Genomic DNA, 18,000 nt, shown 5'->3' with positions numbered 1-18,000 from the left:
TGCAACAAAAACAAACCTAAACAAACAAAGAGAATGTATTGGAAGGATATTGGGTAGCTCCTGGCATCAAAGGAGCACTGAACCAGGCTTTGGTGGAGAAAGTCTGGGCAGAATCAGAAATCAGGGCATCCCTAGGCAAAAACTCATGGACATCTCCTTAGGGTCTGCCTTCTTCAGGACTCAGCTGCAAAATCCTTCTGGCCAAGTGTTTCTTCTCTCAAGACACAAATTCTTGGAAGAGTCAGTTGGGTCAGCCTGTGGTGGAACCAAGGCCTCTTTTAGGGGTTTGTGAATGGAACATATTGTCTTGTTGGGACCTCATGGGAGTGGGGAAGGGGCAGCTCCTCAAAAGAAACAGGGGGGCTGCTACCAAAAGATGGGGGAGGAATGTGTTTTGCAGGCAAAACCACAGCTGTTTGCTACACATTGTAATTCATTTGAGAAAGATTTTCAGCTCAGGCAGTTATATTTCTAAATATTTTGGCACTTAAAGGAGCCATTTAGTCATCTGGAAAATGCAGAGTTGTGGAAAAATGGCGTGTCATGTGGTAAAAGGAGCACTCATGGTGGGATCAGGAGAGCAGGTTTTATTTTTTAAAAATATTTGCAGATGGTATAATTTTATCCTGGAAACTGAAGAGCTCTTGGAAAAAACAGGAATGTTCAACCAAGTATCAAGTTACTAACTGGAAATAAAAATAATGCATTATAAAGCAATTAGAAGAAAAGCATAACAGAACCAAAGATGTTATTCAAATTAGCTATCAAGGCAATTTGTAAAGAAATAAACTCAGCAAAAAATGCAAAGCACCTTTATTAAGAAAAAACATCAGATTCGCCTTGGAGGCATAAAAGATGAAGGACGGGCAGACTTGAGATTAAAAAGATGTCACCTCTCACTAAATTGATTCAGTGAAAAAAATCTCAGCCAAAAAAAAAAAAAAAAGCACCTCAGCCAATCAAAATCTTAAGTTGTTTAAACTTTAAAATATGAGTCTAAAATTCAAGAGAAAAGTCCCTGTCCTTAGACATCAGGCCCTCATAGCCAGCAAGTTTCCTTGCAAGGGACAGGGTCCAGGGTTTTTTCTTTCTTTTTTTTTTTTTTTGGCTGCATTGGGTCTTCGTTGCTGCACGCAGGCTTTCTCTAGCTGCAGTGAGCAGGGGCTACTGTTCGTTGCGGTGCGAGGGCTTCTCATTGCGGTGGCTTCTCTTGTTGAGGAGCACGGGCTCTAGGCACGCGGGCTTCAGTAGTTGTGGCTCGCAGGCTCTAGAGCGCAGGCTCAGTAGTTGTGGTGCGCGGGCTTAGTTGCTCCACGGCATGTGGGATCTTCCCGGACCAGGGCTCGAACCCATGTCTCCTGCATTAGCAGGTGGATTCTTAACCACTGTGCCACCAGGGAAGCCCCTAGGGTCCAGGTTTTGATTCTGGCTCTGCCAATTACTGATCTATGAGACCTTGGGCAAGTAATGTACCCTTTTGGGACCTTACTTTCTCCATCTGTGAAGTGGGATAATCATATCTTCCTGCTTCAAGAGCTGTTGCAAGGATCATGTAAGAGAAAGTATTTGAAAGTGTTTTATAAACTGTAAGGCACTCTTCATGCTATAACTTCGATTTTTTTAACCCTCCAATGATGCCAGGCAAATGTGACAAATCACAATGAGAAAAGTCTCCATTTTGCTCTCATTTTGCAAAAAGACACTTTTTCTTATTAAACTCAAGTTACAAGATGATTTGTCAATATTTGATTCCTGTGGAAGACAGAGAAAAGCTCTGTGAGCTGCTTGCTGCACTAGAGGGGTAGTCATTCACTTGACTGCTCACTGGTCACGTGACCTGAACAGGATGCTTATACCTCCCAGTGCTCCTCTCTACTCTAACCACCCCCACCATCCCGCCCCGCCCAAGCTATCATTTCCCATCTGTAGAATGGAAGGTTTTGGACTTCATGGGGTTTGAGAGCAAAAACTCTGGAGTCTTCACAGATCTCAGTTTGAACCATGTTGCCATCACTTACCCTGGCTAATTCTTTCTTTTTCCTTCATTTCAAAATCTATTAGATGGGGATGATAATAATATCTACCTTATCAGGAAGACTTTAGGATTAAATGTGATAATAAATATGAAGTGCTTGGAAGATAATAAATGCTCAATAAATGGTAGCTGTTATAATTACCATAATAATAATAAACACTATTATTATCATATGCTAGTATTATTATTATCACCTCTAAGGGCCTTTGCAGCTCTGACATTCTAGGATAATATATCAGAGAAAAGCTAAAACAGAGAGAAAATGGAAAAAATTCCCTTAATAGGACTTGAGTCAGTATTGCAAGTGGGACATTTTTCTGGAAGGCAGGCCCATGTGTTCACAGGGCCTTATTTAACCTTGGTGACTCACAAATAGAGCTCAGCTAGGCCCTACCTCCTGTGGAAAAAGGGAGAGAGAAGAGGGCAAAGCCAGATGGATATGGGAAAGCCATGGCCTGGGAAGCTGCAACTGATGGCCCCTTAGAGAGTTTAGTCCAAGGGTTTTTAACTTGTATAAAATATATTTTGATCTGAGGGTTTTTCTTTTTCTGCAAATAATTTTTGAGGTAGGCACCATTGGTAGCCCACCCAAAGCTATGCCCTTCTCCTTCCTTGAGGGCAGAACCCTGATGTGGTCAGGATCAGGCAGCTTTGTGGGTCATTAGAGAATGAAGCAGCCTTAGGGCAAGCGGTAGGAGGAAACCTGATTATTCTCGCCAGTGACTGGCTTAGGAAAGGCCATGTGACACAATTCTGGCCAATGAGATATGAAAAGATGTCTGCTCGGGGGCTTCTGGGAAAATTTTCCTCTTCCTTAAAAAAGGACGTTCAGTATACTTTTGATGGGACGGCAAAAACAGTACAGCTCCTATGGAGGGCACATTAGTTTCCAATTGCTTCTTTAACAAATTACCACCAACTTGGTGACTTAAAATATCACAAATTATTCTCTTAAAGTTCTGGAGGTCAGAAGTCTTACAGGGCTGTAACCAAGGTGGTTGGCAGGGCTGTGCTTCCTCTAGAGACTCCAGGGGAGACCTATTTCCTTGCCTTTTCTGTGTTCTAGAGCTTCATTCCTTCTGTTCCTTGGCACATAGCTCCTTTCTCCATCTTCAAGGCCAGCAATGCAGTGTCTTCAAAACTCTCTCTGCTCAGTTTTCACATGGCCTTCTCCTCCATAGTAAAATCTCCTTCTGCCTCCCTTTTATAAGGACACTTATGATTGTATTAGGTTTTACCTGGATAATCCAGGATACTCTCCCTATCTCAAGATTTAATCTCATCTGCAAAATCCCTTTTGCCATAAAAGGTCATATCCACAGGTTCCAGGAACTGGGACTTGGATATCTGTGGGAGCCATTAATCATCCTACCACAGAGGGGATTTGATACTAATTAGCAAAATTACCTGTGCATTTATCTTTTTTGTTGTTGTTGTTCAGGTTTATTGAGGTATAATTTACATATAGCAAAATTCACTCTTTCTAGTGTACAGCTCTATGAGTTTCCACAAGCACGTATAGTTGCATAACTACCACAATTCCATCACCCCCCAAAATTCCAACATGCAGCCCCTTAGGCATCAAACTATCCCCTCACCTCAGCTCTTGGCAACCACTGATGTGTTCTCTGTCCCTACGGTATTGCCTTTTGGACAATGTCATATAAATGGAATCATGGAGTATGTAGCATTTTAAATCTGACTTCTTTTTCTTAGAAGAATGCATTTGAAATACATCTATGTTGTAATGCACCAGTAGCTTGTTCCTTTTTATTGCTGGGTAGCATTTGATTGTAGAAATGTGTCACAATTTATCCATCAGTTGAAGGACACTTGAGCTGTTTCCAATTTTTGGCAATTATGAATGCAGCCTCCTTAAATGTTCAGGTACACATAATTCTTATGTGAATATAAGTTTTCATTTCTCTTGGGTAAATAAAGGGATTGCTAGGTCATATTGTAAATGTGTGTTAAACTTTATAAGGGACTGCCAAACGGTTTTCCAAAGTGCTGTACCATTTTGTTTTCTCACTAGTAATGTATGAGAGTTCCAGTTGCTCTACATCCTCATCACCATTTGGTATTATTTTTTTCCTCTCTTAATTTTAGCCATTTTGATAGGTGTGTGGTGATGCAGCAATCCCACTTCTAGAGATCTATCACAGGGGTGCAGTGGCAAAAAGGTGAAAAAATGCACGTACAAGGCTATCCAATATAACTTTGTAATCACAAGAGACTGGAAACAACCCAAATGCCCATCAATAGAAAACTAATTGAATAGACTATGGTACATCCCCCAAATGGAGTATAGCAAGGAATAAGAAAATTCTTTATTACTATGGTATGATCTCCAGGATACATTTTTAAAGTAAAAAAATAAATGTAAGAGAAAAGTGTGTAGAGTATGTAATCATTTATCTACAAATAAAAGAAGCTATAAAAATTTAATAAATATTACTATAGCAGAGGGAGGGACTAGAGAGGAAGGGAATAGGGTAGAATCTACAATCTATATTAAATATAATGTGTTTTGTAGATTTAACTTTGGAGCCAGGTAAGTATTTTATATAATTGCCAAAAAAATTTATATAATTACCAAAAAAAAAAAAATTAAAAAGCAATCCTTAGAAATTGAAAGTAAAATAAAATACAAATGTTCCTAACTGTGGATTCAGTGGATGACATAACCATACAGAGAAGGCTTTGAGTGACTTTAAATCATCATCATTTGACTCTATATCCCTAGAGCAATATATCCAAAGACAAAAGAACTGTGTATTATGGGATAAAAATATATAATCATGTTGGTGCCCTTAAGACCTGAGATATTTGGCATAGAGATACAGATTAGGATTGATGAGGCTAACTGAAAACTGTAATTCTCCATTTCAGTTGGAATTATTCATGTGAACATGTTATACCTTTTATCTTTAGAAAATAATATATATTTCCTAGCTATGACCACTAAAAAGAATGCAAATTCAAGTAAACAGTAAAAAGGAAAACACATTTTTAAGACAAGTAGGGAAAAGTGAAGCATTTTGCAGATTTGATGACACTAGGAAATGGTTGGCAATATTTTAGCTGTGATCATGATATTGTGGAGATTTTTAAAAAAAAGAATTTGTATCTTTTATAGATATATTATGAAAGATTTACAAAAGAAATAAATGTTTAGGATTTGCCTCAAAATAATCTGACAGGAGGGGAAAGATGTGTGAAAGTGTAGATGATACAGGATGATTGTGTAGTGATAGTTGTGAAAGCTGGGTGATGAGTATATTGGGACCATTATCCTATTCTATTTTTAAATGATTTAAAAATCCTTCAAAAGAAAAACCAGTGTTTTTCTGAAAAAAAATTTATTTGAAAAACTTTGTAGCTATTGTGTGAGGGTGTGATGCTTGGAGCTGCTGCAGCCACCTTGTGACCATGAGCATGCAAGCCTGAAGTCAAAAGCATCCAAATTGATAGCTATTTAATTTGTATAAATTCAGGTTTATTAAACTGACTAATTATGAAACTACTTAATGAGAAAATGAGACAATTTTGGTGGTTAAAAATATTGAAATTGGAGATTCTCAATGTACATTCATGAAAATTCTTTGATTGTAATTAATAGAAATCTTAGCTTAGCTTAGGCATAATTTGGAGATGTATTATGGGCCTTCAGAGCAATCTCATGGAATTCTAGCACAGAAATGCCACTGAGACTCATGAAGAACATAGTTCAAGATGTAAAGTCTGTCATTATTTTCTTCAGTTCTCATCTCCACTGCTCAGCTTAATTATGACTATCACTGCTCTATCTTTTGTAGACCAACTTTCTTCATTTTCAGTCCGCATCACGGAAAACATGCACATCCATGTCTCTGGTTTTATATGCTCAAGTTCAGTCATTCAGATAGTGACTGATTTTTCCCCCCCTAGACCCAGTTCCAAAAATTCTGGAAGAATGGATTGATTGGTCCAGGAACTGGCATTGTCCTATCCAAAGGTAAGGGCTCACTTAGGTCAGTCATGGCCAGGGTTCAAGGCATGTGCAAAATGGCTGATCCTGTGGTTCCGGTGGTGTTCATGTGAATGGAGGGGGTGACAAGAACAATTCCCAGAGATGAGGAGGGGGGAGTAGCTGGGCAGACAGACAATAGAGGTCTAGTTGGGTCAGGCCAGATCACGATGTTTAGACTGGGTACAAAGACTGGTGAGAATGACGACTTGGATGAGTTTTACTTTGCTTGACTCGGGAAAGCAAACAAGCAGTGCATAACATATGCATGGGACAAGGATACGAGTGAGGAGACTCGGCTCCCAGCTGCTCCTGGGTCCTCACCCAAGAAAGTTCAGTGGGTTGTGTGGCAACCCAGGGGTCAGAAACTAACCAGGCTAGAAGTGCTCAGGCCATGGCACTGGGGGAAGCTTGTGCCAGCAATCAAGGGTCCATTTACTCCCATATAAGGGACCCCTTGCCACACTGCTGTCCCACATTAGTCCCATGTTGTTCTCTTTCTTACCATGCCATCAGGTCTAAACAGGGCCCACCTGGTCCACCAGACAAGTGCGACATGACAACTGTAACCTTCCATCTGTGCAGCTTCTAATTTCCTTCTGCCTTCTATTTTGGTTACATAGTATTGAGAAAATCCTGATTCACACGGATAAGTAGTTGCAAACTGAAGCAGTTTTTCATCATCTCCCATCGCAATGTCAGGCCTGAGCTGCTGTCCAATTAAACTGATCCAGAGCGAAGCATGTAAAAAATGTTCAATCTGAGTTTAAATCATTAGTAATAGCCAATTGTTGTGGGTATTCCTAATCATTCATTTAACTGAGGAGAAAAAGAGCACCCAGGATTTAAAGTAAGTACAAAAAGTATCCAAAATAGAACACTGTCAGGGACTTCCCTGGTGGTCCACCGGTTAAGACTGGGCTCCCAATACAGGGAGCCTGGGTTTGATCCCTGGTCAGGGAACTAGATCCCGCATGCCTCAACTAAAGACCTGGTGCAGCCAAATAAATAAATATTTAAAAAACAAACAAACAAAAAAACCCAAAATAGAACAACATCATCAAATTTACACACTTGTTACACTGTGATCCTAATGGTCCCCAATGTCAAACCCACCTGACTCACAAGGTTCTGGTAATGAGTCACTGATAAGACATGACTAATGCTACCTCACCCACCTTGACTCCGACCCCCTGCAAGGGAGTCCTGCCCAACAACGGTGGTCCACTAAGACTGCAGTCTTCAGTTAATTAGGGGAATAAATGCTACACAATGGCTAATTAATAATAACCAGTGTTTTCGTGGAAATGAATAAAGTGCTTCCATATTCCTTTCTTTATTTGATCTCCAATAAGCCTGTGAGTTAATTGGACAGGTTATTTTATAAAGGAGGAGACTGAGCCTCAGAGGAGTGCCATAACCTTCCAAGTTAGTGACAAATAGAGAAAACAAGTGTGGAACTTCAAGCCCTTGGTTTTTCCTTTTTTCCTTCCTTTCTTCCTTCCTTCCTCCCTTCCCTTCCCTTCCCTTCCTTCTCTTCCCTTCTCCTTCATTCCTTCTTTGTTTTTCTCTCCCTCCCTGCTTTTCACTCTCCTTCCCTTCTTACATCCTTCCATAAGCATTTGTTGATTCCTACTGTGGGTCAGGCCCTAGGCTTGAACTGGGGATTTAAAGATAAATGAGACATGGTTGCTGCTCTGAAAAAACACGGCAGGAGAGACAGATGTAACCAGAGCTAAAAATGAACACAATGTGGAGGCACCACAGAGGGAGGGAGATTTAGCTAGACCTTGAAGGGTAAGTAGCATCCCCAGAGAGAGATCATGGAAACGGGAAACGCATCCTGGGCAGAGGAAACAGAGCAAATACTTGAGAAGACATGAAACATGGTAGGGAGGCTGTGGGGGAAAGTCCTGGTTTTTAGGAAAGAAGGAGAGCACGTGAAACTGTCGCTTAGATCAAAAAGGAACTTGAAGGCTGTGCTAAGAAGCTTGGGAGGTAATGGGGGCCATCGAAGAGTTTTCAGCAGGGAAATGGTAGGATTATACGTTTGTAAGAAAGATCATTTGGAGGCCAGCTTGTGGTGGATGATTAGAATGAGGTTAGGCAAGAGGCACTGAGACCGGTTGAGAGACTGTTGCAACACTCCAGACCAAAGATGATAAGATCTGAGGCATTGGAGGTGGTGAGGAAGGAGATATTTCACAAGAGATTTAGGAGATAGAATTGATAGGACTTGGCAATGGAAGTCCATGAAGGATGATGTATAGGGAGCTTCAAGAGAGTACCTATGAAGTGGCTCCTGCCATCTTAATTCCGTCTCAAATATTGTGTCCTTATCCTCCATTCTTTTCAGAGGATATTTATGTTTATATATTATCTCTCTCGGAAGCTAGTTTCTCAAGAATAGTTCTCCCTTCTCCTGATTTTAGTAGGCAGCAATTGCTTTTCCTTCCCAGCACCAGTTTTCTAGTGCCTGGTTCCTCCATAAAGAAGGTCATGGTGAGAAATAGCCATGTGTACACCTGGTGACTTTCCTCCCTGGTCAGTACCTGTGATTGGACCAGGTGGGCATGTGAACAAGCCTGGCCAATCAGGGGTATTCTCCGAGGTCTTGAAATTGGGTCAAAGAATATGGCTGCTGCTCTCTGGAAAGGAGATGGAAACTGGGTCACTGTTGGCTGATGGTTCGAGTAGCTGTTTTCTCAGAAGCAGAAAAAGCTGGCTTTTAATGAGTGAGAATAATGAAGTATATGCTCAGAGAGAAACTGAGATGAAAGAAGTTAAGAGGGCTGTGTGTGTTCCTCAGAGCACTCCGGTCCTGATTCCACCTGATCCTGAGGCAGAATGTTTGTACTCTTGGGCTCCCTTTTGCTTAGCTCGGTGGATGTTACTGCACCCCAAAAAAACTTTAATACTTTTGTCTACAGATGCTATTACAGAACTCACACACCAATGATTGCATCTTCTAGAAATGACTTTGTGTTTGTGACATTTACTCTCTAAATACTTCCCTTTTAGAGTAAATACTTCCCTTTCCCTTCCCTTATTATTCTTGTTCGGTTTTTAGAGTAAACTTTTTAATTGAAGTGTAACATACACACAGCTGATGTTCATTTTTAAAAGACCCACCCCAAATAAAATAAAAGACCCATTCACAATTATTTACAAATCATTATTCAAAATTAAACATAAGGCAGATTAATCAATTCTCCCCCAAACATTTACGGAATATTTTTTCAGTGCTCGTGGGTACTGGGGAAATCCAGAGTTCATAGCCTATTGGGGGTGGGTGGATGGGTGTGGGGAAAGACATAGAAACAAAGTATTATCTGAAAAATTCTAAAGTAGAAGCATTTACTTGACAAATATTTATCTAGTGTCCACTATGTGCCAGGCACTGTGAAAGATGCCAGGAAGTCAGTCCCATGGACTCTAAGTGCTAAAGGAAGTATATAAGAAGAGATGTGGCAGAACTGAAAAGCGTCAATTAGTTTTACCCCAAGGGCTCAGGAGCGGAGAAGGTGGTATTTGAGTTGGGCTTAAAAAAAGTAGAATTGGCAGATGGTGAAGGTAGAGAAAGGGCATTTTATTGTTCAAGAACCAGCATGAGCAAAGGTCTGGGGGAATGATGGTTCAAGGACATGTCTGGGGAGCTGGGAGAAATGCCTGTGACCAGAGGTGGATTATGAGTTGGGAAGGGGGGCAGTGGCAGGAAATGAAGCTGGAGGGAATCCTGGGGGGAGATCACAAAGGGTCTCGAATGCTATGTATGAAGAGATATTTACTGCTTACCAAATATCCTTCTCCTCCCCACATTTCCCTGTCTCCTCGCAGTTAAAGAGAACCACCTGCCTAGTTTCACCAACGGCTGTCTGTGGAAGTTACGCGTGTCAGTTCTGGACTAGAGTATAAAAAAGCAAGTTCTTCCTTAGCTTTCCTGCCTTGCCAAGTAGCCAAGGAGCCCTCATGTTCCAAGTGATACAGCTCCACCATGGTGGCCCCTCCATCCGTCTGGGTCCATGAGTGATTATGTGGCGCACATGCGTGGGGTATGTACCATGAATAAGAAATAAATTTATGTTGTGTTAAGCCATTAGGATTTGGGGATTAATTCATTACTGCAGCATAATTTAGGCTACCCTGACTGATACACCAGGCTAAGAAATTTGGAATTTGCCCTAGAGGTGGAGTATAGCCATTGAAAGTACGTAACATTGTCAGATTTGCCAGACACTGCTATCCAGATTATCCCTGTTCATGTGTAACAGTGGTGTCATTAACCACTGTCCCATCTCAGGAGGATTTGAGCTTGTTCAGTTCAAATCCCACTTTTCTCATTCCCCTTCCCGCACTGAGTACAGATGCCCAGAGCTTTCTTGTCACCATTCCACTGGGTCCAGGTGCCCATTCCCTTGCTTTGGGCTCATGGCTTTTGTCCTGGGGCATGATGTCACCTGGAGTGATGGAGCAGGTTCATGTTGAAGCTGTGTGGTATGGCTGGCCATCTGTCCAGCTGGGCAGGCATCCAGTGAGTTAGAGATGCTAATGCATCTAACAGCTCCAATGCTGTTAGAGTGACCTGTTCACCAGCTGCCCACAGAGGAACATCGTGTGTGGGTGAGTTTGGGGCAGGCAACAGGAGGTTCTCTGGTCATGGCTGAGTGACCTGTGACAATGACTCAGCTCTTGCCTTGCTCCTTGTTGCTCAAACAATGTCCCTTGAAGCCTTGTTTGCTAATTCCATTCACCTGGCTCAACTATGCTTTGGGTCGTGTTCCTTTTTGATAAAGTGCCCCAGATCAGCTCCCAGGCCAGGAGTGTCCTTGTGTCGACCCCTCCCTGTCACTTTCCTCTCCTCCTCATATCCTCTGACCTCCTTCTACTTTGGAGAAAATCTTTCTTGCTCCTTTTGGTCACCTCCATGGTACTTCTTTCTCTCTTCTACTTCCTCTGCTCCTCTCCAGTTCGTTAACAGAGGACTTGATGATCTATTAAATCGAGGGTCTGGATCATCAGCAATTAATACAAACAAACCAAAAAAGAAAAAGAAAAAAGAGTTCCCTTTTTTTAAGGGTAGGGACAACTCACCTTTCAAACTGCACAATAAATAAGGGAGAATAATTGTGGTAAGTAGGCGAAAAAAGGGAGGCAACTGCAGACTGTTTTCGTATTGAAACGGTTTGAGCCCTCACATCCTGCCACATTCATAATGGCAAGATCTGGCTCCCCCTAAAACAATGGTCACTTGTTCTAAAGGCCTCCAGCCTCGCACCATTATGGAGAGCCATCTCGGCCCTGGACGTCTGTTCCTCTTTCTTATTCTTATTTAGTTCCTTCTCTTTATTCTTCTCTTTCCCCAGGTCTCAGTGCCCCGAACTCCTGGCTCTTGGGTCCACCTCAGAGGAGGTAAAGAATTACTTAAAATCAGAACTGCCTCGCACCCAGAGAGGTCACCCGTTACTTTCTGACGGTTTTAGCTGGGCTTTGGCTTAGCACACCCAGAAGACCCTTAGAAGGTTTTCTCCCCAACAGGAGAGAATTTTCTCCAGAATATGAATTCTTCTGCCATCTCTTTAGCAACAAGTACATACTGCAGTATTTTTGTGTCTCTGCAACGTGTGTTTTCTGTCTATTATTGTTATTATTTTGAATAGAGGATACATTCACATGATTTAAAATTCAAAGGCAACAAAGGGTATACACAGAAAAATCCCCTTTCTGCCCGTGTCTAGCTACCCCAAGATTCTCCCCAGAGGTGAGCAATGTTACTAGTTTCTTATGTATCCTTCCAAAGTACTTTATACAAGTACAAACACATGTATCTATTCTTTCTCTCTCTCTCTTTTTTTTTCAGTCTTCTCACATAGGCTAGCATTGTATACATGCTGGTTTGCACCTTGCTTTTTTCACTGACAAATATGCATATAATTTGGGAATGCCCCCATTTTACTACCTAGAGCGTCACCAATCTATGGTATTCTAGTGTATGCACGTTACATAACTTATTTAAATCATCCCCTATTGATGGACATTTAAGTGATTTCCAATTTTTTGCTACTATAAGCATTGCTGCCCTGATCACCTTGTAGATGTGCCCTTTTGCTCATTTTTGAGTACATCTGTAGAAAAAAATTCCTGGAGGTGGAATTCTTGGATCGAATGATAAGTATTCCGATTGCCCATCTTTGGGCTTTTACCAATTTACACTCTCACTAACCATTAAGAGATTCTGCTTTCCCACAGAGTGCTTTACATGTATTTCTAGAAAAATCCTTCTGGGGCCATGTGGAAATCGGATTGGAAGGGAAGACCTAACAGTACCCATGAGAGAGATGGTGTGTTCTAGGTAAAGTGGGGTAGGGAAGATTTGCTCTTTGGAGGTCAGAGAAGGCTTTCTGAAAGTGAGGCTCTTGAAGAATCAGGCGCTCGCCAGACAGAGAGAGAAAAAGCCTGTGTGGCCATGCTGGCTCTTCCTGGTAGTTTAATCTGAAGAGATAATTTTGGGGAGATAAAAACATTGTATGCCTGAGGATGTACCTTGCAGAATCACCTATAAGAATAAGGAATAAGAAATCATTTGGTAAGGGTTAAATAATGATGATACATGAACGTTATGGAAAAGCAAAGTATAATAACAATAATAGCAATAGTAAGAGCAGCTTTTTTTTATATTTGCTAAGAAATTTATTATTTTCTGATATAAAGCTTAGCAATTAAATGATAAAATTGCATCTGAAAAATATACACATGCATATAAGCTTTAAGTTTAGGACCATATCTTGGTAAAACTAGCATAAAATATGAAAATAAGACAAAGAAAAAGAGAATTATCTTGGGCTAGGCAATTCAAGATATTTGATTTTTCATTAATAGCAGCTATTGTTTATTAAGGGCTACTATGTGTCAGGCACTGGATTACATATTACACATGCATTTCTTAAAACCCATTTAATCCTTATTCCATCTCTCTGCATAAGGCACAACTATTTCCAATTTACAGATAAGAAAACCGAGGATCAAAGATGACAAGTGACTTGCCAAAGGTAACATAACAAGGAAGTGGCAAAACCAGGATTCCACAAAGTTGTGTGACCACAAAGCCTGCCCTCTCACCCACTAGAATAGCCTCCTCCCTGTTAGCTTGCTCAGCTCTCCAGAGCTCTGGTGAAGGTGTCAGCGGAGATGAAGCGATTACAGGTGAGAAAATGGAGACTCAGGAAGTTATGACTTTTTCAGAGGAAATATAAAGAATATATTGCAGCAGGGGAAAATGTTTGCTAAATAATATAGCGAGGGAAAAAATGCTATGTGCATAATTGTTTAAATGAGAAGATCACAGCTATGTAAAAATAGAAATACCTGTGGGTTTGCTGATTACCCATCCAGAATAGTCTAGGGCAGTCCTGGGTTTAAGTTCCTGATTGTTGGCAGTCCTGTATCAGGTGCTATGCTCTGACTTTAGGAAAGTTGGGGAAATTTGGCTATTGTACTTAAAACTAAAGACTATATTGAAGACATTTAAGTATTTTTGATACCACTGAGCATTTAAATATGTAAGTATTATGGAACAAACAGAGTTCCTAAAACCTTTGTAATTTCCTAAGTGATAAGGCTGCCAGGAGCATCTTTTGTACTGATGTTTGGTTTATTGATCCTGGTTCCTGACACAGAGCTCCTAAATCCCTTGGAATGTCCTGGGTGATAGGAATGTCTGTTGTTCTAATGAGGAGAATTTTGGTGGGTAGGAATGACTATTATTCTAATGAGGAGACTCTTGGTGAGCTGGTGGATGGCTTCAGCATGGGGGTTGGTCATCAGAAAAAACTAAGCTGTGGTTAGAAGTTTGGAACTTTCAGCCCCACTCCTCCATCCTCTGAGAAGGGGAGAAGAGCTGGAGATTGAGTTAATACTTGATCATGCCTATATGATGAAGCCTCCATAAAAATTCCTGAACTACGGGGTTCAGAGAACTTCCAGGTTGCTGAACACATACAGCTGCTGGTAGAGTTGTGACCCCAGAGAGGGCATGGAGCCCAGCTCAACACCTTTCCTCCACATCTTGCCCTGTGTATCTCTTCCATCTGGCTGTTCCTGACTTGTATCCCTTATTGTAAACTGGTCACCTAGTAAGTAAATTGTCTTCCTGAGTTCTGTGAGCCATTCTAGCAAATTACCAAACCTGAGGAGAGGGTCATGAGAACCCCTGACTTATAGCTGGTTGGTCAGAGGTACTGGAGGCTTGGGCTTGCGTTTGGCATCTGAAGTGGAGGTGGAGGACATTCTTGTGGGACTGAGCCCTTAACCTGTGGGATCTGATGCTAACTCCAAGTAGATAATGTCAGAATTGAATTGGATTGTAGGACACCCAGCTGGTGTCACAGAATTGGTCAGTGTGGGGAAAACACCTACACATTTGGTGCTAAAGTGAAGTTCTGTGTGAGTAGTAGAGAAGAAACAGTAGTTTCCCCTTTACACAAACACACACACACACACACACACACACACATATTTCAGGGTTGTTACAGTGACTCAAACTTCTTTAAAATATGAAACTTGGAAACAACCAAGGGGTGATATTTGATACAAATCTAGAAGGTTAAGGAAGCAGACATTTTGAGAGGGTATCTTAGCCTTACTAATTAATGTAAATTGATAGCAATGTCTTGCCTATTCATTACTCCAGTCATTGGATTTCTGTGGTGATTGTTTTTTAAAGGTTAGACTTGACCAACTCCATTATAATTTTTTTTCCAGTAGTACAAGCAGGCAGAATCAAGAGAAGAGACTTATGTTTATTTCAAATAGTGAAAGTAACAGCTATCAATTGGTTGTGTCAGAAAGGTTATTGGAATTCCTTTATTTGATCATTTGTTCATCCTGCCTTCATGTTAGTTCTGCTCTTTATTCATTAAAAAAAAATTTTTTTTAATTTATTTTTGGCTGTGCCATGTGGCATGCGGGATCTTAGTTCCCCAACCAGGGATCGAACCCGTGCCCCCTGTGGTGGAAGCATGGAGTCTTAAACAGTGGACCGCCAGAGAAGTCCCTATTCATTTAATTCATTCATCCATTTATTCATTCCACATTTACTAGTCTCCCATTATATGCCAAGCTCTGTGCTGGGCACTGGGAGCATAATAGTGAATGAGACTTTGTCCCTGCCCATGAGGGGTTCGCTGGTAGAGCTAGAAACATAAACAGATGATTATAACACAGTGTGATCAGTGCCATTTCAATTCAATTTAATAAGTGTATTCTGAGGGTCTGCTCTGTCCAGGATGCTGTGCCGGCCACTTTCATAGGTGGTAGAGGATGAGATATCTGGCCTTGTCCTCAGGGAGCTCATAGTTTAGTGAGGGAGGCAGTATACAAACCAGTAACTAAATCATTACAAATGACCATCATTTGTAAGGGAATTAAGCAGTGTTCTGGGATGAAGAATAACAGGACAGGGGAACCTATTTTGGCAGAATGGTCCAGGAAGTGCTATGACAGAGGCATCGCAGGGGACCATTGGAGCACGGAGGGGCAGCTGGTATAATATACCGTCTAGGAGTCAGAGAAGGCTTTGCCAAGGAGGTTCCCCCCAAAGCTAAATCTGAAAAGATAGGAAAGAGTTAAACAGGAGGAAAATGTCAAGATGGGCAATCCGAAGAGAGAGAGAACTGGGGTACAAAGCTTTGGAGGTGTTGAGGTGACAGAAAGCAGGATCTGCCGGAAGATCAGCAGGTGATTCAGTGGCAGAGGGGTACAGGGTTCAGGCAGGAGGGGACGAGATGGAGCTGCAAAGATAAAGCAAGGCCAGGTCATGTGTGGCCACAAATACCAGGCTATAAAAGCTTGGAATTTGTCTGGATGGTGATAAAATGTAGAGCTTGCCAACCCATGGCCCTCAGCACCTAAGGTTCGCACAGCTTTCCATGGGTCCCCTAAAACCAGACTGTACTGATTGCATTTTATGCCATGATTAAGTTGTATACTTTAAAAGAGTGTGACAGGTTGCCCTCTGAAGATTTATATGTTTTTCTTTTTCATCTCTAGGGAAAGATGAGCTTAAAGATCCTCTTTGGGTAATTCACCTTTAACTGCTTAAAGGTTTCTCCCTCATCCCTGAAGGGGGACATGTAGGGCACCTGGAGACAAAAAAAAAAAAAAAAAAAAAAGGGGGAGGTCTGGAGTCCCAAAGGGCAGATATGCACACAAATTTTGATTTGGACCTTTCGGATATATGGGTATGTTATGAGCTATAATATCAATCGGGTTCTTAGGGTTTATCGTATGAGCCCACCACATATTCACAGTAGGTATAGACGTTGATACACGAGCATATTTTACATCAGCCACTATAATTATCGCTATTCCCACAGGGGTAAAAGTGTTTAGCTGACTGGCAACACTCCACGGAGGTAATAGTAAATGGTCCCTGGCCATGATGTTTCATCTTCCTTTTCACGGTCGGTGGACTAACAGGCATTGTCCGAGCTAATTCATCATTAGATATTGTCCTTCATGATACCTACTATGTAGTCGCACACTTTCACTATGTGCTGTCAGTGGGAGCTGTTCTCACTGTCGTAGGAGGATTTGTACACTGATTCCCACTATTCTCAGGATATACACTCAACTCAACACGAGCAAAAGTTCACTTTGTCATCATATTTGTGGGCGTCAACATAACCTTCTTCCCACAACATTTTTTAGGCTTATCTGGCGTGCCTCGACGATACCCCGACTACCCGGATGCCTATACAACGTGAAATACTAGTTCATCAATAGGCTCATTCATCTCATTAACAGCAGTCATGCTGATAAGCTTCATTATCTGAGAAGCATTTGCATCCAAGCGAGAAGTACTAACAGTAGAACTCACTACTACAAATTTAGAGTGACTAAATGGATGTCCTGCACCACACCACACATTTGAAGAGCCAACCTACGTCAATCTAAAGTAGTCAAGAAAGGAAGGGGTCAAACCCTTTTCTATCAGTTTCAAGCCAACATCATAGCCACTATGTCTTTCTCCATGAATGAGATATTAGTAAAATTTTATATAACTTTATTGAAGATAAGTCACAGGTGGAAATCTCGTATATCTCTACGGCATATCCCTTCCAACTAGGTTTTCAAGATGCAACATCACCCATCATAGAAGAGCTACTACACTTTCACGACCACACACTAATAATTGTTTTCTTAATTAGCTCCCTGGTTCTTTATATTATTTCACTAATAATAACAACTAAGCTAACACATACTAGCACGATAGATGCCCAGGAAGTAGAAACTATCTGGACTATCTTGCTGGCCATTATCTTGATCTTAATCACCCTGCCATCACTACAAAGCCTTTACATAATAGATGAAATTAACAATCCATCTGTTACTGTAAAAACTATAGGTCACCAATGATACTGAAGCTACGAATATACTGACTACGAAGACCTAAATTTTGATTCCTATATAATCCCAACATCAGACCTAAAACCAGGAGAACTACGACTGCTAGAAGTAGATAACTGAGTAGTTTTGCCTATAGAGATAACAATCCGAATACTACTCTCCCCCGAAGACGTACCGCACTCATGAGCCGTACCTTCCTTAGGTCTAAAAACAGATGCAATCCGAGGACGCCTAAACCAAACAACCCTAATGTCAACACGACCAGGCTTATATTACGGACAGTGTTCAGAGATCTGTGGGTCAAACCATAGCTTCATGCCAATTGTCTTTGAGTTAGTGCCTCTAAAATACTTTGAAAAATGATCCGCATCTATGCTATAAGCTCATTAAGAAGCTAGGTTAGCGTTAACCTTTTAAGTTAAAGACTGAGAGCTAAGATTCTCCTTAATGACATACCACAACTAGATATATCAACATGATTTATTACCATTTCATCTATATTTCTAACACTATTATATTTCAACTAAAAATCTCAAAACATATCTACTACCCC

General features: G+C 41.1%; 1 long non-coding RNA gene and 1 pseudogene across 1 annotated transcript in view; both read left to right on the top strand.

Annotated features, from left to right (window-relative positions):
- LOC133098244 (uncharacterized) overlaps positions 1 to 10,129 on the top strand; it is a 37,320-nt gene extending 27,191 nt beyond the window's left edge. Inside the window, exons 3-4 of the long non-coding RNA XR_009702129.1 lie at positions 5,966 to 6,032; positions 9,882 to 10,129. This is a non-coding gene — a long non-coding RNA (uncharacterized LOC133098244). The remainder of the gene's footprint in view (positions 1 to 5,965; positions 6,033 to 9,881) is intronic.
- A 365-nt stretch (positions 10,130 to 10,494) lies between these two features.
- Positions 10,495 to 17,810, top strand: LOC133097279 (cytochrome c oxidase subunit 2-like; annotated as a pseudogene).
- The last annotated feature ends 190 nt before the right edge of the window (positions 17,811 to 18,000 follow it).

Source organism: Eubalaena glacialis, chromosome 9 (assembly GCF_028564815.1).
Source record: "Eubalaena glacialis isolate mEubGla1 chromosome 9, mEubGla1.1.hap2.+ XY, whole genome shotgun sequence".
NCBI classification, from domain to species: domain Eukaryota; kingdom Metazoa; phylum Chordata; class Mammalia; order Artiodactyla; family Balaenidae; genus Eubalaena; species Eubalaena glacialis.
Note: the sequence above shows the minus strand (reverse complement) of the source record. Positions and strands in the feature narration are given on the sequence as shown.